Source organism: Ovis canadensis, chromosome 17 (assembly GCF_042477335.2).
Source record: "Ovis canadensis isolate MfBH-ARS-UI-01 breed Bighorn chromosome 17, ARS-UI_OviCan_v2, whole genome shotgun sequence".
NCBI lineage: Eukaryota > Metazoa > Chordata > Mammalia > Artiodactyla > Bovidae > Ovis > Ovis canadensis.
In genome coordinates this window covers 76,466,186-76,486,019 of record NC_091261.1, presented here as the reverse complement: position 1 = coordinate 76,486,019, position 19,834 = coordinate 76,466,186, and the positions used below count along the sequence as shown (strand labels likewise).

Here is a 19,834-nt window from a genome sequence, read left to right as displayed (position 1 = left end):
GTGTGTGTGTATATATATATATATATATGTATATATAACTGAATCAATTCACTGTGCAGCAGAAATTAACACATTATAAACCAATTCTACTTCAACTGAGGGAAAAAAAAAAAAAAAGAATTCCAAGGACAGGAAACAGCCTCATATTCATGCCTGGAGATACCCACTGGCTGACAAAAAGCTATGCAGGATGCCCCCCTGCCTGGGCAGCTGTCCAAGGTCCTAGCTTTGCTGGGATTGTATCAATATTCCAGACCTTCCTCCCTATGACCCCTGACTCTGACCCTCTTTCCCAAAGCCCCCCACTCCACATGGGCCAGGTACTCAGTTCCTCCTAGTTGGGAGGGCCGGCCCAGGGAAGCCACTGCCTTGGCAGTATTTATCTCATGTTCGGTGCTCGGCTAAGGGCTTCACCACATGTGCTGGTTTCGGGGGGACATGTCTCCCTCGTTCCCTCTCTTCCATTTCCAGCGCTGGCTTTGACTAATGAGCATCTTCGTGTGTACAACTCCACTCCCATTGGATCCACTTCTAACACAAATTCCCCAGGATGAAATTCTTTGGTCAAAGGGCATGCAGATTTTCACAGCTCTAGCTGAACAGAACTGCCACACTGCTTTCCTAAGGGGTCTTTCAAATTACAAACATCCCCGCTTACCAATGACACAGTAACCTTGCCAGCACCCAGCCTTATTGGTTTAAACGTTTGAAGCTAATTCAGTCAGTGCGCTGTGATCCCTCAAGGATACCATCAGGTGCATTTACTTGACCCCTGTGAAGGATGAACCTTACCCATGAGTTTTCCACTCGTGCTTGTGGTGGTGAATTATTTAATTATGCACTCTATTTGTGTTTTGTGGTCTAGATTTTCAAAAGGATAACTGTGAATAAATTATACTATAAGCCTGTGTTTATCAAATCTTTTCTTTTTCATTATCACCCATCCCAGCAGGCTTTTAAGATAATTTTTTTTCCATGAAAATTTAATCCGGCAGCTAGACTATGTATCTCTTTATGTACTGTGTGTCGATCTGTGCTTTACACATACATGGGAACTCAATAACTAATTTTTGTCCCACTGGGGGCAATATTGCCGTTATTAAGAATGGATGCAACAAACTAAATTCAACTAAATAATTCAGTGAAGCATAATAATGAACTAATGATCCCGAACTAAACAATAATTCAGCTAAAGACATAAATTCCATAAACACTTCCTGGGACTGCCTTGGCGGTCCAGCGGTTAAGATGCCGCGCTTCCAAGGCAGGAGGTGCGGGTTCGGTCGTTGGTTGGGGAATTAGATTCCACACGATGCATGGCCAATAAATAAATGAATTAATTTAAAAAATAAACACTTCCTGGGAGGCTGATATGTAGCAGCAATGAGTTAGTCACTCTGGATTCAAAAATGAAGACGGCAAGGGCTCCGATATCTTTTCTTCTGTCGTTTTTAATGCAGATAGACGAGGCCATTGAGAAAGGGCATTGCAAGGGGGAGGCAGAATGGACTGCCTGAAGAAAGGTCTGGGAACAATCAAAACAAAACAAACAAACAACAGTAGGGGCCGCAATGACAATAAAGCAGGTGAGAGGTTTGTGGGCAGAAGCATTTCAAGCAGGAGCAGAAGCGCGATCAAAGATTACGCAGGAGCCATCCTCCCGGTGCATAAGGGAGGCAGCCTGGTGGCCAAAGGAGGCCTGGCAGCAGGGGACCTGGTTCCAAGCCCAGCTTGTAATGGACACGCCGTATGACTCTGAACCCGCCACCTTACTTTGGATTCCAACTCTGCAAAATCAAGGAGACTGATAAGACCCACCCTGCCAGGTAGGTCTGAGGGTTGAGTAAGATAATGCTGCCTAAACTCTTAGCACAGTGCCTGGCTCCAACAGTTTGCTGTTAATACCACTGCGTTCATTTTAAGAATGTTGCCTGGAGGCTGTCAGACAATTGCGGGTGAGGAATGACCCTGCCCAAAAGGTTTTTGAAGGGTTCCAGATAGAGTGTGACCTTCTGATGTGGCGCTGTCAGTATATAAAGTGGGCTTCCCGGGTGGCCCTAGAGGTGGAGGGTCTGCCTGTCAGTGCAGGAGATGCAGGTTAGATCCCTGGGTGGGGAAGATCCCCCAGAGAAGGAAATGGCAGCCCACTCCAGTACTCTTGCCTGGGAAATCCCATGGACAGAGGAGCCTGGCAGGCTACAGTCCATGGGGTCGCAAAGAATCAGACACCACTGAGTAACACTTTCACTTTTTCTTAATCCAACATGACCTCATCTTAACCAAGTACCTCTCCAAAGACCCAGACATCGAAGTCGTATCCAGGAAAGGTCAATGTTCTGAGATTCCCGATTGTCATGAACTTGGAGCGGGGCTGATTAACCCAGGAGGATGACTCATCTGAGGAAGCAGCAGAGCTCAGGCTCAAACCCAGACTCTGTAAAGCCCACGTCTGCGCTTTCGGCTATTCATTGTTGACACAAGTAGGACCCCTCCGCCTTCCCATGCCCTCGTCTACCTGGGTGTTGGGTGCACCTGAGCCAAAAAAGTAAAAAAGCTCTGGGCAAAAACAGGAAAGCCAGAGAGTCATTTCACATCATGGGATGAAACTCTGGGCCCCTTTTACCACTATGATGGCGCTCTCTCTGCCTCTCCATTCAGACCACACAAAACAACACAGTCTCGATGCCTGTAAATCCCTCCAGTGTTTATACAATGCATTCACGTATGTAGCACCCCAGAGTGACTGGTCTTTTGGCAACTTCACGAGGTCTGAGCAGTCACCCCCATTTGTCTGATAGGAAAATGGAGACCCAGATGGTGCCTTCAGGAAATGCACTGGCAAAAATGGGCTCAACATCCCAAAGTGCTGTGCTAACAAAGAGGTTTATTAATAACGAATTAAGAGCCGCAACAATGACGCTAATAGTGGCTGCCTGTAACCAACGCAATTCTGTGCAATAAACATTTCCAGCCGTGGTGCTAACTACTCAACCAATATTATCTCATTTAATTCAATTAACGACGACAACCCAGGAGAAATGTGGTGAGTTAATTGACTCTGTTGTGAGGAGAAGTACTAGCAGGTCTGCGACGAGGATGCTCTTGCATCCTGGAAACATTCTGTTTTCTTCCTTTAGGCATTGGTGAGTAAAAGGGAAGAGGGACAGACTGGGTCACGGGGCGGGGTGGGGAGGGGGGCGGATAATGGACTTTTCCATTGAGAGACATACGAGAGGGTCTGTTTCTATTTCCTTCTCCAGGTTAACTGTCTCAGGAAGCAACGTGCCCTCTGCTCCCCTTCCTTCCACTTCCCTCCCTTCCTTTCTTCTAACAAACACCTATGCGCCATTGGGGGAGGGTTAGGAATACAGCAGTGAACCAAACCTGGATTATGAACATGCTTTTCTTCTACAGGAGGCTGGAGGGAGGGGAGGGGTGTGTCTCATAAGTGTCTGAACTCAGGATTCTCAATAGAATTTAGCATCACCTAGTTTGGAACTAGATGTACAACCCAGACCAGGGCTGGAAACTCAGGGACAGGGAGAGTTGGGTCAATTATTAAGACTCAGACAAATGAACACTTGAGGATTAACCTGCCTAATTACTCTCAATGCCCATAAGCAATCCCGTCTTGATGTGTAGATGATATAGTATTTAATTTCCTTGAGCTCTTTCCTATAATTATGTCTCAAAAAGAGAAGATGAAAGGGTACTGCGTTGTCTGCTTCAGTCTGACGATCTCACATTCTCCGCTAAAGGGACGGTTTACAGGATTTGATCTTTGCCCTCTGCAGCAGAGACCAACAGAGTAAGGGGTTATCATAAGAAGTACTAATACTAGCAATAATATAGTAAACATAGTAACAATAACAACAGCAATAATAATCAAGTTTAAGAGCTTGTGGTGCACAGGAAAGAGGTCACATCTCCTTATGGCATAAGGACAGGGAGATCCAGAAGAAGGGAAGCGGCTCCCTCAAGGTCACACTCCAGGCCGTGGCCAGCCTGAGCAGAAGACCTGGTGTCCTGATACCAAGGCCAGCACTCTTTACAGACAATGCCAAAGAAAGCAATAACCACCAGCATTTGGTGCCATTTCCCCTGGGCCAGGCATTGGGTAGGCAGCTTGGCAAAGAGTATCACAAGTCATCACAAGGACCCTGAAAGGGGGCACCATCAGCCCATTTTCCAGGCTATCCTAAGCCCCCATGGTATAGCATGCAAACCAAGGGGCAAAGGCAGGCTTGGGAGAATCCCTGCCTGGAAGAGGGAGGAGGAAGGGGTACGGGGGCATCCCAAGGGCTGCCTGGGAGCCTGTATCCCAATTCCAGCTGAACAGTTTTGCCTCAATTCTCCCTACCTCTCCTTCAATCCTACCACATCCCTGTCTTTCTAAAGTCAAGCTTTCGGCTGCCAGCAATGCTGGCTTCAAGGTCCACAGGAATGATGCCTGGGGAACTGCAGAGCTATCTTCACTATGGGCAAGCAAAGGTTGCCATGGAAACCCTTCATCCCTTCGCAGGCCTGCAGCCTGTTCTCCCTCCCCTGATGCTCTGTCCCTCGCTTCCCCACTACACAGGGGCTGGGTTGACCAGAAAGCCCAGATAAAAGCTGGGCACAATTGTGAGTCTTCCTTTGATGCATACTTGCCTCCCCACCTCTGGCCTCCTTCCAGTCTATCTTCTACGTGCTGCCCAAATGATTATCTCCTGTCCAGTTCAAGTCATGTCAACCCCTGTTTAAAACCTGCCATGGTGCCCCAAAGCCAGAAGGAGCAAGCACAGACTCTTTGTTCTGATATTAAAATGTCCCCCTCCTTCGTAATAGAGATATACACAGGAGCATTAAAACCCCACCAGTGTGTGGGCTCCAAGAGGGACTAGGTCTCTCTTGCTCATTATTGCTTCCCTGGTGCCTAGCTCCAGGCTTACAGCAGATACTCAGGAAGGAGAGAAAAAGGAAGAAAGTGAAAAATGCTGACTTCTTATACCCTTAGCAGACCTCTGCTTCAGTTGTCCATGAGACAAATTCGAGTCTGACATACTTCCTCAAAGTTCTTCCTCCAAGACCAGGCAGGTCTCTTTCACAACTCTCTGCCAAAATCCCACTGATCCTTAGAAAGCTCAGCTCAGCCGCCACCTCCTCCAGGAAGACTTCCCAGGTACTCCCTTTAGAAAAAATGTCTGTCTATTCTAGAGCTCACTGGGGTGAGCTCTGTGTGTGCAAAGCACCTTTGCCTCTCCTCTGTAAGTACTTTGAGTTTCTTCATCCCTGCTTGCCCCACCCGCCCCCCACCTCCCCCTGCAAACAGTGACTAGAGCTTAACACCATGAGGTCTCAGGAAGCAAACATATTTTGGATTTATTTGCATCAAAGGCCATTGTGACTTTCCCTCACTCTAGGGCTTCTTAGCTCATGGAAGGACAAGGTTCTCAACTTCCACCCACACTTGACTTGGGTGATGGCCCACTCTGCTGAGTTTTCTTCTCTGGGGAGTTTAGTGGGTTGAACAAAATCACCAGACCAAGCCCTTTGATGAACCTCAGTGATCTCTCTCTTCTTTTAGTTGCTGTGATACCATCCTTGACTTCTTTGCAATCTGGTCTCCATGTATCAGCTAGTGATGCTTATAAAACTTCAACCTCAACAAGGTCACTCCATGGCTCAAAGCCCTCCAGTGGCTTCCCTCTTGTTCTGAGTGATAGCCAAAGCCCTTGGTCTCTAGGATGACAGGCTGTGAACTGAGACACAAGAGGGAAATGGGGCACGGTGGTCCTGGCAGCCCATCTGGGCAGTGAGTCTGAATGCCAGCTTCAGGGATAGCTGTGTGATTCGGGCAGCCGATTCCTCCTCTCTGAGCCCAGGGGACACCAGTGAAGGCATTTGAATCCCCCTATTATCGCCCCCCGCTCTCCCCCCCGCCCCCGCCAAAGTAAATTTTCCTTGAGCTTCTTGGGTATGATGGTTGTCATTGGTGTGTATCAATCCCTTAACACCCAGTTAATCATAGCATCTCACTCTTTCTAAAAAGTCTTTCTTGAATTTGTTAAAATATTGCTTCTGCTTTATGATTTGTCTTTTTGACTGCAAGGCATGTGGGATCTAACTCCCCGACCAGCATCCTGCAGGTTGAACCTGCACTCTCCGCATTGGAAGGCAAAGTCTTAACCACTGGCCCACCAGGAAAGTCCCAGCATCTCGCTTTTAATAACCTTGAGGAAGCCAGGCTCAAACCCTGGGGCTCCGTTGTTCTGTGTGCCTAAGGTATGTATGACTTCTGAGCCCATGACGTTGACAGAGAGAATGCCAGCCCATGGCAGGAGGCAAAGAACCTCCACTTAAAATAAGACAGAAGCCTGAAAGCCCCAAAAGCTATTTTTAACTGAGTCTAGAAGTGTTTGTTTTTAAAATATCATGAAATGGTTATTACCGACCATTTTTCCCCCTCCTCCCGCCTTCTTCCCAAACAGGTGCAGTAAGATTAGTGGTAATTTAAAAAAGCAGGATTGCCTCCGTGTCAATTTCTTGCTAATGAGCAAAACACGCCATGTAATTGCTACGTATTGAAGGAGGCAACAATACATCCTCGGAGGCTGTTTAATACACTGGGGCTTGGCGGAGCAGATGTTCTGAGACTCGCTCTCCAAGACGGAGGAGGCAAGCCCAGAGCAAGAAGGTGATGCTTCTGTTTCAGCTTGGTCCAGCGCTGGGCCCCTTGGAGGGCATCAGACAAAGCCACGTGTGTGACACGGCATGATAGATTCCCAGAGGCAGAGCGGATGAGCTGGAAAACAGGTTGGGGCAGTACGGGAGGAGAGTGAGAGTGCCCTGCAACCTCTGGATCATAACAAGGTCTTGTATTTCAACTTGCAACAAGCCAGGGTTGTCCCCTGCTAGCTCCGTGATCTTCGGCCTCTCTGCGCAGCAGCCTCATCAACTCGCGAATGGGGATCGTAAGACCCTAGCGCATCTGGTGGGGATGAAATGAATGAAGGACTAGGTGGGGATGCCTGTCTCTAAAGTGCCCCCGTGGACTTCCCTGGTGACTCAGTTTAAAGAATCGGCCTGCCAATGCAGGAGACATGGGTTTGATCCCTGGTCCAGGAAGATCCCACTTAATTGCTGAGGAGCAACCGAGCCCATGCGCCACAACCACTGAGCCTGTGCTCTGAAGCCTGGGAGCCTGAGCCCTCGCCCTGCAACTACTGAAGCCTGGGCAGCTAGAGCCCATGCTCTGCAACAGGAGAAGCCGCCACAGTGAGAAGCCCAGTGCACGGCAGCTAGAGAGTAGCTGCCCACTGGCCACAACGAGAGAAAGCCAGGGCAGCAACAAAGACCCAGCACAGCCGAAAACTAAACAAAGAAACTGTTCACGTGACTCACTCCCCCACTGGGCGCACGGATGCCTGCAGAAGTCACCCTCCTCCGTCTGCATGTGGCAAGGTCCTTGGTGCTGGGGAATTGGTGGACGTGGGCATCAAATATCACATCTTCACGAGGCCTTCCCTGACCACCTCCTGGCTCAAAGAGGGTAAGATTTATCATCTGTATTTTTCTTTTGCTGATGAATTCCAAGCACATGAAATGGTGCCTGGCACATAGTAAGTGCCCGATTCCTCTTGACTAAATGATGCCTTTGGAATACCTACCCTAGCAGTAGCTCTCTAAGTGGCAGCACATAAGTTATTATTTAAATTGCTCTGGACTTCCCTGGTGGTCCAGAGATGAGAGTCAGCCTTGCAACGCAGGGGACACTGGCTTGATCCCTGGTTGTGGAAATAAAATCGCACGTGCCACAGGGCAACTAAGCTCATCCTGCAACTACTGAGCCTGCAAACTGCAAAGAAAGATCCCGCAGGATGCAACGAAGACCCAACGCAGCCACGTAAACAAATAAATAATAGTTTTAAAAGAACTGCTTGGAGCAAAGCGCTTTCACATTGCATTAAGTGTCGGCCGTCTGCCAGGCCCAGGAGCAGATGCTATTACGTGAATTATCTTCCCAGTGCTCCCAACAGCCAAGTAAGTCACGTACTGTTATCACCCCATTTGATGGAGCTCAGGGAGGGGAGGCAAGGCGCCCACACTCACACAGCTGTCAAGAGGCAGGAGCTGATTGCACATCGGTCTGTCCTGAGTTCCAGGTCCCCTTTACAGGGCCAGCCCCGTCCATGGAACAGATGGTCACAGAAGTGCCTGATGAATGCCTCTTCCCTTCCACCAAGGAGGAGGGCTTGTCTGTTGAAGCCTTTCAACAAGGAGCCAAATGTGAGTGAGCGGAGAGGGCGCACGAGACACAGGGAACAGCGTGAACAAAGGTGTGGGGGGTCAAACCGGATGCGTTTCTCATGCTTCCACTCTGGGTCCCACCCCTGGGGAAGAGGCAGTGATGGATACCCAAGGAGACACACCCCCCCCGGGAGAGAAACAACACCTGGGTGAGGCCAGTGGATGATAAGGCAGAAGAGAATCATCCCATGATTCAGAGTTTGCAGCTCCAGAAGCCCCAGCTCCAGGCTGGTGGAGGGAACCTGCTCTCCCTAGGTTAAACCGAGGCTGAGCTCTGTGTGTGTGTGTGTGTGTGTGTGTGTGTGCGTGTGTCGGGGGGCGGGCAGCCCGAGGAGGTGCTGTTGGAGGTTGGAGAGGGAAGAGGAGGACATTTGAGTGGCTGGCTTCCTGCCTGGGCTGCGTGCAGCGGCCCAAGCTCATGCCGGCAGGTTTCAAACGCACTTCTCCAAAGTGGAAAGTGACATGAGAGAGCGTTTTACGGACCCTGGCAGCTCAGGGCAGCAGAACAGCACAACGGTTTCACGTTGATAAGGTAACCAAATGGGATCAATTGCCCCTTGGGCCTGAGGAAGAGGCAGCAGGCAGAGCTGGAAGGATCTGGGGGCCGGGGTCTTGTCTTGCGTCTGTCTGTTCTCCGTTTCCTCCTCTACAAAACGAGGGTTTGCATAGTCCCTCCTCACGGACCGGATAGATGAAACGCTGCCTTGTGAACACTGAAGAAATAGGGGGCAGGGACTTCCCTGTAGTCCAGTGGCTAAGACGCCACTGTCCTGATGCAGAGGGCCTGGGTTCGATCCCTGGTCAGGGAACCAGAGCCCACAGGCTGCAACTAAGGGTTCACATGCCATAACGAAGACCTGAGGCAGCCAAATAAATATTTTATTTAAAAAAAAGACAGAAATAGGGGGCAGAGGCTTGCCTGTTGGTGCTTAGAAAGGAATGTTGGTGCTTAGAATCAGGAAGTTCCTGCTGACCACCTACTATGTGCAAGACGCTAAGACGTGTGCTGGGGGGGGGGGGCGTTGCAAAACCCACCGCCAAGGGCTCACCCCAGCCTGCCCTTCAGCTGGGTGTCTACTTTCTGTAGTTGCTATTCAGCAGTTAAAACAAGGTGTTCCAAAAACAGAAACAGCACCGTGTGCTCTAGTTATTTTGAGAGGCAGGCTAGCCTAGTGGTTGACAGCAGGAGGGTCTGGGGTCAGATGGGGCTGCTCCCACTCGTGATTGCGTCCTGCCTGCCTGGGCCTTCACACAGAGACTTGCCCTTCTCAGAGCTCCGGGCTCACCATCTGCACACCTGGGGTAAAACGGGCCCTCTCTCACGGAGCTATTGAGAGAGCAAATGAAGAACCGGGAGCGGAGCCTGGCTTACCGTCAGCACCCGACCCACGGCCACTGCTTCTGCTCTCATCCTTGTTGTCGCCGTGTGTCCGCTGCCTCCCGGGAAAGCAGGGCCTGCATTTTGCTCCCCACTGGAGTCTGCAAGTCATCAGAACCATCCCCACCTCATCGTAAGGTGCTAAGTCTCTAAGTAAACGCAGGGGTGATGGAATGAAAGCCATCTTGTCACAGGGCCTACCTTTACCAACACAGTTCCTGACGCCTCCACTCTTTCAGATGGAGCTGGCATTTTCAGCTCTTATGCTCGCGTCTGGGTTTCCTGGGTTTTCTCTCATGGGTGCTTCCCCCAGTGGAAACTCAGAGTGGGTGCTTATGAAATGCCAGCCTATGTGCCTGGGCATTACCTTGGGCTACACTGTGTCAAGGACACAACCTTGACACTGATAGCAGGGGCTCTAAGCCACAGCTAAGCCACCTGAGTTAGTCCCCCTAACCCTCTGACCAGTGCCTGCCCTGTAATTAATAACAGGGACATGGTTTGCTCAAGACCCCACCTCTGCCCATCTACCTACCATCCTGGGTCATCGGGAAGACCCCCCCCCCCCCCCAAGGAAGACCTCCTCCCAAGCCTTTGGGCCCGACTGCTCCTCCATCGAGAATAATCCCAGGCTGCTGGCCTGAAGTGGAAAATGAATATTCTGGCCGCTTTTCAGTTTCCAGATTGATTGGGGACAAACGGGAACTCGGCCCCCCTCAACTAATCATCCAAGGCAGTCAGCTGTAACTAGGTATACACTTAAACAGCTGGTGTGTGAAATAGCACACCCGCACTCTGCTGATTAAAGAAAAAATAACCCAAATCCTTATTTCCTGCAGCGGCTGGCTTGGAGGCCAGGCCGTGGGTGGGATGGGTCAGGGGAGAGATGGTAACACCTCAGTAGCCCCAAATGTTTCATCATTAATGCCCTCTACCCCATTGTATACTATAAAATATGTTTTGCCTTCCACAGTGCTTTGGTGAAGTAGTAAGTCATTCAGTTCCCTGGTTTTATCAATCAAATAATGAGTGACACTTAAATAGTGTTCACTTTGTGCCAAACACTTTACATGCATTAACTAATATCCTCCCAGCAACCCCACAATGTAGGTACTATCATAATACCCATTTTACAGATGAGGAAACTGAGGCACAGAGTGGGGAAATAACCTGCCCAGGTTCACCCAGCTGGTAAGCAGTTCTGGTTCCCTCTCTGACATCTTGGGACATCTCCATGGTGACAGCGAGGTCCTAGTGGCTGGCAGTGCCCATGCCGAGCTGAGCCTCAGAGGTCACAGTTAGGGGGTCATCCTGCAGACAGTATCCATGAATTTTAAGATCAAATAACCTGACCTCCGAGCTAGCAGATTCAGCCTTGGTTTTGTTAAGTAGACAATCCCTTGCAGGATTTTCAGAACCCTTACCCTAGTTCTCAAACCCTCCGCCATCACCCTGTTCAAAGACCATTAGGGTCTGGGGACCCCAGACCGGGAACTGGTACTTTAGCTGATAAACTACCTTTCTAAAATAAATGTCATGACTGCAATTAATCAAGCCCACAGGCTCAAAACGTTTGACCCCTCCCTCCCCCTCCCAATTCCATTCCCATTTCTTATTATTTAAAGCTCCCTTCCTGGACAGATGAACCGAACACATAAATGAATGGTCTAAAAGAGCTGCTGGAAATGTGGGGGCCTCCTGGGAAGACCATACATCATTCAGACATGAAGAAGTTTCCATACCAAAGTTCTCAAGCAATTAGAGGGTCGGGGCTCTGTTCAGCTCTGGAGACCTAATGGGCTGGCTGCTGTGACTCTGCAGAGATGAGCCGTGTCCCCAGTCTGTCTTCAAACTCCAAGCATAATCAGGGACTGGATGACAGGTCTAAAGGCAGGGTAGCTGAGAACTTTCCCCTCACATCAACCTAGAGGGACTGTGATCACTGAGAAACCACTGGACAGGAAGGTGCCCTTTGTGGAAGGTGGCGGGGAGGAGACGGACTGAGCTAATGAGCAGTGCATGAAGACCCACACGTCTCCTCTGCAAAGGGGACCTCAAGGGCAGGGCAGGCCTATGCCCCAGGATTGCAGAACTGCCACACTCCCCTAAAAGGTCCAGGTCTGCCCACCCTTGAGAGCTTCGCTTATCCCAGGTCCTTGGTTTAGACTGCCTTCTCTCCCTTTCACCTGGCTAATTTCTATTTATTTTTAATGTTCAGGATAGGTGTTGCCTCTTTCAGGGAGCCTTCCTGGAATATACTCTCCCGCTCTCTGGGCTCCCCCATCATCATTATTGGCTTGTCTCTCTTCCTGTCTGCCCTGGTGACTTCCCGAGGACGGTGGATGTGGCCGTGGCTGTGTCTTACACGTCTTAGTGTTCCTAATGCCTACGTGGTTAAGTATTCAGGACATGTTTGTAGGATGCAGGAATGAAAAAATGAATGAGTGAATGACTACATGGAGATTCCACGACAGTGGTTCTCCAAGTGTGATTTTGCCTCCAGGGGATACTTGGCAATGTCTGGAGACATTTTCTGTTTGTCATGACTGGGGCGGGGGGGGGGGCGGTGGGAGGGGAGCCAGGGATGCTGTTAAATATCTTACAATGCATAGCACAGGACAGGCCCTTAGTCCACTCTTGGCCCAAATAATTACCCAGCCCCAAATGCCAAGAGTTCTGAGGTTGAGAAATTCTGCTCTACAGGTCAGGTTCACTGTGTCCTGTGGTCTACTGCTGTAGGAAATTGGAAGGAAAGGGGAAAACACAATCCCCGCCCCTAGTGAGTTTATCTGGCAAAGCCCATAGGAGAAACATCTGAGAAAGCACTAGAAAAGAGAACAGGACAGGAACTCACCCAACACTCCCTACTATCAGGCACTGTGGGTAGATCTACCCGTTGCACTTCTACTCATCCTTCAAAACCCCGCTGAAATATCACCACCTCTCAGCAGCCTTCCCTGATGCCCCAACCCAGGCAGAGTAGGCCCCTTTTCTCTGCTGCTGCAGTTTCCATTGCACCATCCCATAGTTATTCATATATGTGATCATCACCCCTCCAGCCTGAGGACAGGGGCTATGTCCTAATTATCTTTATTTCTCTGGTTCCTGGAGAATAGCGAATAGTTCACTAAATGTTAGAGGACGTGAACATAAGAAACCGGACTACTGCAGCCATCAAGCCAACGCTGGGGTTTTGCACCTCCTGGAACCTGGGGGAGGACCACGTAAGGGCCACCACCATGGAGATGCCCAGGAATGCCAGTGAGGTCCGCCACCACTCTCGACCTGCCATGGAGGAGGAAGGCTCTTCTGAGCTGCCAGTGCTTTGTCATTGACTCAGCTGCCAAGCCAGAGACAAGACGTCCTCCCAGTGCGCCCGTCAACTAACAAGCTATAAATTAAAAAGGAGGAAAAAAAAAAAAGGTCTGCTAATTCCGACCCACTCTATTTTTTACTCGCAGCTGCTCGGGAGGGAATGCACTGTGACTTTCAGATGGAACATTTTTTTGGCTGAAGTTCCCCTCTCTCTGCCTGCCCTGGCATTTCCCTCCTCCGGGGTCCAGGCTGGATGGAGTCGAGCGAGTGTGGGCCTTGAGTTCTGGCCCTGCCACTTTTTCACCAAGTCTCTCTGCACCTTCCTTTTCTCGCCTGTGGAATCCCAGTATCTCAGCAGTTCCAGGAAGCACTGAGGGGTGAAAGGTTGCCCATCCATTGCCCTCCATGCCAGCATCTCCCAAGTGCCCTCAGAGGATCTGGAACTACCTGCAAGATGCTCTTGGTTCAGAAGGAAGCCTGGACTTCTGATCCTGGAAGGAAGCCCTCCCCATCCCAGCTCCCAGTCCCCAACACTTCCCCCTCAGTATCCCTTTCCAGCCTTTAGAGAATATTAACACTCTGTCTATGATAATGGGCTCTCAAATATCACTGAGTCATGCAACTCCCTCACTGCACACACGGGGAAACTGAGGCTCAGAGAGGGGAAAGAGCTTAGCTGGGCCACACAGAGAGGGGCACAGAGGTGCTGGGCCCCCGGGCCTCTCTCAGGGTACTGCACTTTCCCTTTCAAAGTTATAACAAGGGCATCTGCCATTTATTAAGTACTTGTTAATGTGCCAGGCACTGAATTATCTTAATAGCTTGTAAGGGGAAAAAAAATATCCATAAAAGGGAAAATTGATAAATTGAACCTCATTAAATGTAAGAACTTCTGCTCTTTGATAGACACTGTTAAGAAAATGTAGTCAAGCCACAGATGGGGAGAAACTAACTGCAGATTTCATATCTGATAAAGAACTGTTCCCGGAATACATAAATGATTCTCAAAACTCGATAGTAATAAAATAAGCAATCCTCCAAAGAGGGCAAAATATTTGGACAGGCACTGTGGTACCCCAAAGCTACATGGACGTTAAGTAAACTCATGAAATGATGTTCAACATGTTAATCATTAGGAAAATGCAAATTCAAATCACAATCAGACACCCTGACACACCTATTAGGTTGGCTAAAATAAAGACAGATAGTTGCAAGTGTTGACAGAGAACAGAAACACCTGGAATACTCACATATATGTGGTGGGATGTAAAATGGTACCATATTGGTAAATAGAAAGTTTCTTAAATGTAAACCTACCATATGATTAAGAAACTCTACTCTTGGGTATTTACCTGAGAAAAATGAAAACCTATATCCATATAAACACCTGTATACATGTCTACAGCAGCACTATTCATAAACAGCCCCCAAACTAGAAATAACCAGATACCTATCAATAGGTGAACGTATAAACAAACTGTGGGTCATTCATTGAATGGGATTCTGCCTGACATAAAAAGGAATGATCTTTTGATATCCATGAAAACACACGTGAATCTCAAAAAACCACTATGCCGAGTAAAAGAAGCCAGATTAAAAAATCAGAGTACATATTACATGATTCTATCTATAGAAAACTCTGGGAAAATGCAAACTAATACGTAGTACGCTGGTAGCATGGAGAAGAGGAGGGGAGTAGGGAGGGGTAAGAGGGAGGAATTTTTTTCTAAGAGTGCCTGAAGACTTTTTGGATGGATGGATGGATGTGTTCATTGTCTTGATCGTGGGGATGGTTTCACAGGGGTATATGTATATCAAAACGGATTGACTTGTACATTTTAAACATGTGCAACTTATTGGATTCCAGTTATATTTAAAGAAAGCTGGAATTAAAAAAACCCTGTGAGGAGGAAAACTATTTTCCTCCTGTTTTATAAGATAAACCCTGCTTCCCTGGTGGCTCAGAGGTTAAAGCGTCTACCTCCAATGCAGGAGACCCAGGTTCGATCCCTGGGTTGGGAAGATCCCCTGGAGAAGGAAATGGCAATCCACTCCAGTATTCTTGCCTGGAGAATCCCATGGACAGAGAAGCCTAGTAGGTTACAGTCCACGGGGTGGCAAAGAGTCGGACACGACTGAGCGACTTCACCTTACCTTTATAAGATAAACTGAGGCTCAGAGAGGTATGTCACTTGCACAGGGTCACCCAGCTGGTAAGCGATGGAGCTGGGACTCAAAGCCAGGAGGGGGTGAGAAAGAAGTCCTACTTCTCAATCGCTAGTCCAATCTGCCGCTAGCTCCCAGTGGGTGGTGTTATCTGCCATATCTCCCGTAAGGTGAGAGAGAGAAAGAGACAGAGATGGGAAAGAGAGACAGAGAAACAGAGAGACCATTTGGAGTTCCTCCTTCTCATCCCTCCCCACCCCTCTGGCTTCCCCCACGCTCTCATGTATCTGCTCTCTGTCACTATGCCTTAGTTTGCATTCTCCAGTTATTTTATATAACTGGAGTCGTGTAGTGTGTTGTCTGGTTTTTTTGGGTCTGGCTTCGTTCACTTAGTATAATGTTCTTTTGGGAGATTCATCCATGCTCTTGACAGAGATGGGGGGAGGGAGAGAAGAAGGGGGAAGAGAACGAAAGACTCCCCCAGGAGAAGAGGGGAGTTGCCTGAGACGCCCCCACACCCCTGCTGGATGATTAGTGACTGGGGGGCTGTGTTCCCCAACGTCTGGACCGACCAGCATCAAAGCCTGTCCCCCAGAGAAGCTTCTTCCCAGGACACCTAGCTGTACACACCAACGCCTCCAGGGGGCGCTAGTCCCGGAAGGACTGGGCTCCCCTCAGGTCGCGTCTCCGCCTCTTCACCTCCGCTCCCGCTCCGCACTCCCGCACTCGAGCTGGCCTGCGTCCCCTCGATGTCTCCCAGGCTGGGGGGCTTCCCTGCCCTGGGTCCTGACACAGTCTCCCCAGGCGGTGTGTGCACTCTGTCGTGGCTGACTCTTTGCGACCCCATGGACTGTAGCCAGCCAGGCTCCTCTGTCCCTGGGATTCTCCGGGCGAGAACACTGGAGAGGGTTGCCATTTCCTGCTCCAGGGGATCTTCCTGACTCAGGAACTGAACCCACATCTCCTGTGTCTCCTGCACTGGCAGATGGGTTCTTTACCCGCTGAGCCACCGGGGAAACCAAGGCGGTCGGAGGGGTGCTTAAGTGTCAAAGGATGGCCTTGGCCCCTTCGCGGCCTCCAGCTGCGCTAAGACCAGACTTTTTCCCTGGCCTCAGAGCCCCACGTGGACTTCTCCTCCCAGCTCCTCAGCCCCGCTTCCTGCATTCCCATCCTCACTCCCAAGCCTGCTTTTCCTTCCTGGAACCCTCCCCTGCTAGATCCCTGAGCAGCCGGCTACCCCTCACTGCCCCTGTCTCAGCTCAAAGACCACCTTCCATGGGGGGCTCCAGACCACCTTTGTAAGACATCACATGTACACACCGCCCCACGCTCATGGTTACAACCCCTTTGCATTGTATGGTCACAGTCTGAAATCACCCTAGTTATGTGAGGGTTTACTCGCTTGTCATCCATATCCTGTGTTTAGATCAGAGACTTGTATGTACTAAGCACCCATGAGATACAGCTACAGGGACTTTCCAGTGGCTAAGACTCCATGCTCCCAATGCAGGGGCCCTGGGTCTGATTCCTGGTCAGGGAGCTAGATCCCACGTGCTGCAACCAAAAGATCTCACATACTGCAACAAAGATCAAAGATCCTGCCTGCTGCAAACAAGAACTGGCACAGCCAAATAAATACATAAATAGTAAAAGAAGAGAGAGAGAGAGAGAGAGAAACACAGGCACAGCGAGGAAGGGGTGTCTAATCCAGCACAATCGCCCCAATCTTGGAGAAAAGCTGTGTGACACTGGTCCGAGTACCTAACATCTCTGAGTCTCAGGTGCCTCACCTGTAAAATGGGTATAATAGACTTTCCTTCCTCACGGTTGTGTTGGAAGGGATGGAGCCAGGCACAAAGAGTGCTATGAACACATGATACCCCCTTTATGAGTAGTAGTATTTCCTCTTTGAGTGTGAGGAATTGATAGCTGAACTTGGGAAATGACTGCAGGACCTTCTGGGCCCCTAGTCCAGGATAAGCAACCACTTTCCATCTGCAAGACTGTTCTGGGGAGAATCACTCCACGCACGACAGGATGGGGCAGATCCCAGCAGACGCTGCCTCTGAAGAGTGAGGGAGACAGCCCTGATGAAGAGGCTCTGCGAGAGACAAGGGGAGATTTCAGACAATCTCTCATTTGTATTCTCCACACGGCGCGCAAGGACACTGCATCTCTAAAAAGGGAACAATCGGAGATTAGGGAAGATTGCTGCGAGAGAAAACCTTGTTTAAATCTATTACTGAACAAAAATGGTCTGTGGGTTTTGAATGGAAAATTTGTGTTTCTGTTCCCATCTTAGATTAACCCGTGGCAGAGCGCCGCTGAATCCAGGAGGGGGTGTGGGGGGGTGTGGGGGCGGGGTGGACAGAGTCTAACGGCTGATATTCAGACACTGTTTCTAAACCCCCTGTGCTGAGAAGGAACCTGCAGGATCCCTCGGAAGCTCCAGACCACCACCTGACATGGTCATCCCTATTTTACGGATGGGGAGACTGAGGCTCGCTGGGAGGAAGTGGCTTGGACAAGGTGATACATTCAGGGCAGAGAAGGCTGAGATTTGAATGCATGTCTCTCTGTTTTAAGTGTCTCAACTCCTAGCATATACACAGATGTGTGTGTGTGCGCGTGTGTATGTGTACATGTGTGTGACTTACTGACTTTTAGGGCAGGAGGAACCTCAGAGGTCAGCTCATAGGGCCGCTTCCTTTCACAGATGGGGAAACTGAAGCTTGGCTGGGGAAAGAATTTTCTGGGAACTTGCCCAGCTGATGCTTGGAGGATTTCAGGAATTCACAATTGAACGAGCGCGTATTAGGTACCAGACACCGTGCTAAGGCTTCATGTTGATCTCATCCACTCCAGAGGAGGAAGGCACCACATACCCATTTTGACAGCTGAGGAAGCAGGGAGAGGTTAGGTGGCCCTGCAGCCATCAACAATGGGGCAGAAATCAGAACCTAGATCTGCTGGACTCCAAGGACAGTGCTCCTTTCATTCAATAGATGGTCACTGAGTATATGTGCCAGGCTCCATGCCAGGGATGTGCAGGGTGCAGAAACAGTCACAGTTCATGTCATCATGGAGCTTGTATTAGTTAGAGTCTTATGGGAAGTTCCTTGGTGGTCCTGTGATTAAGGGTTCGCCTTGCAGTGCAGGGGGTACGGGTTCGATTCCTGGTCAGGGAAATAAGATCCCACATACAATATTGTAACACATTCAATGAAGGCTTTAAAAATGGTCCACATAAAAGAAATCTTTTTTTTTTTTTAAAGAGAATCTTATAGAACAAGGTGCAAGTTCTATGGAATTAACTCAGCTATTGCTAGTTACACAGAGCCCCAGCCCATGGCAACAAGAGGTCAGTGGTAAGTGGACCAAGGCTGACCTAGCCACCCCACCATGCCAGAGTCACCCCAGCTTCTTCTCTTTCCACTCCCTCATCCTTGTGTGGCTCTTCTCTTCATGGCTGAAAGATGACCGCTACACCAGTCTTCATTGGGTTGGTAATCCAGCCAAGGATAAAGGGAAGAGGCAAAATGGCAAAGGGCATCCAAATTGAGTCTGTCCTCTTTTGCGAATCTTTCCCAGGAGTCTCAGCAGGACCTTCTGCTTGCATCTCATTGGCCAGATAGTGTCACATGGCCATTCTTACCTGCAAGGAATTCTGGGAATTCAACCACAGTAGAGGAAGGCTAGTGAGGACAGGAGTGGGTCAAGTGTTGGGTAAATCCATCCGCAGTTTCAGTCACAGGGCTCACAAGGAGGCTGATTTTAACAGAATAATCACAGAAAAATGAAAGTGCAATTACTAGCTGAGATAAAGACTCTGAAGGAATGGAATAAGATCCTCTGAGTATATATTTAAGTTTCTGATCTCAAAGGCAAAGTGCACTGTTGCTTTGCAGAACTGATGCTTGAGCTGGCCTCTGAAGGATGACTATGTGAGCTTGCTGAAGGTAGGAGGGAAGTGTGTTCCAGGCAGACGGAACAGCTTGTGCAGCGGTGAGAGGTGGGCAGGGACTCAGACCCTGCTGGGAACAGTAAATTATATTCATAATTTTGGTCTCTATTCTGAAAGCAACGGGGAGTCACCAAACGGTTTTTAAAAAGGGAGGTGGTGTTGGCAGACACGTGTTTTGTAGAGATGGCTGTGGCGGCAGCATGGGGGATGGATTGCGAGTTGGAGACCAGAAGACCAGCGAGGGGGCTGCTGCCGTCGGCCTGCTGAAAGCTGATGGAGGCTATGACTTGGTTGATGGCAGCAGGGATGGAGGGAAAGGGAGCCACTTGGAGGAATATTTCGGAGGTAAAGTGGACAGGTCTTGGGAATGGATTGGATAAAGGAGTGAGGGACAGCGAGGTGTGAGGGATGGCTTCCAAGTTTTTGTCTTGCTCAGGCACACACATAGCAACACCGTTGACTAAACCAGCAAATTCTAGAGAGAGGGGGCCAGGTCTGTGGCCTGGGGGAGCTGCGGGTGGAGGAGCCCGAGCCAAGGGAAGGGTTGCTGCTGCGTTCAGATGAGAAGCCAGCCTTTCTTCCCAAATCCTTCACCTTTCAGGCAGCCACACTTAGCCCTGTTTGTTCCCCAATGCAGCTGCTTCGGGGTTCTTGTTCAGTCCCATTTACTTACTTCCTGTCCAGATCGCAAATCGCCACTTGGGATGGCAACAGTTTTCCTC

At 49.5% G+C, this 19,834-nt stretch overlaps 1 non-coding gene across 1 annotated transcript; it reads left to right on the top strand.

The window, feature by feature from the left end:
- The first annotated feature begins 14,932 nt into the window (after window positions 1-14,932).
- Window positions 14,933-15,004, top strand: TRNAW-CCA (transfer RNA tryptophan (anticodon CCA)). The gene has a single exon. It is a non-coding gene; the product is annotated as a tRNA-Trp (tRNA).
- Window positions 15,005-19,834: the final 4,830 nt, after the last annotated feature.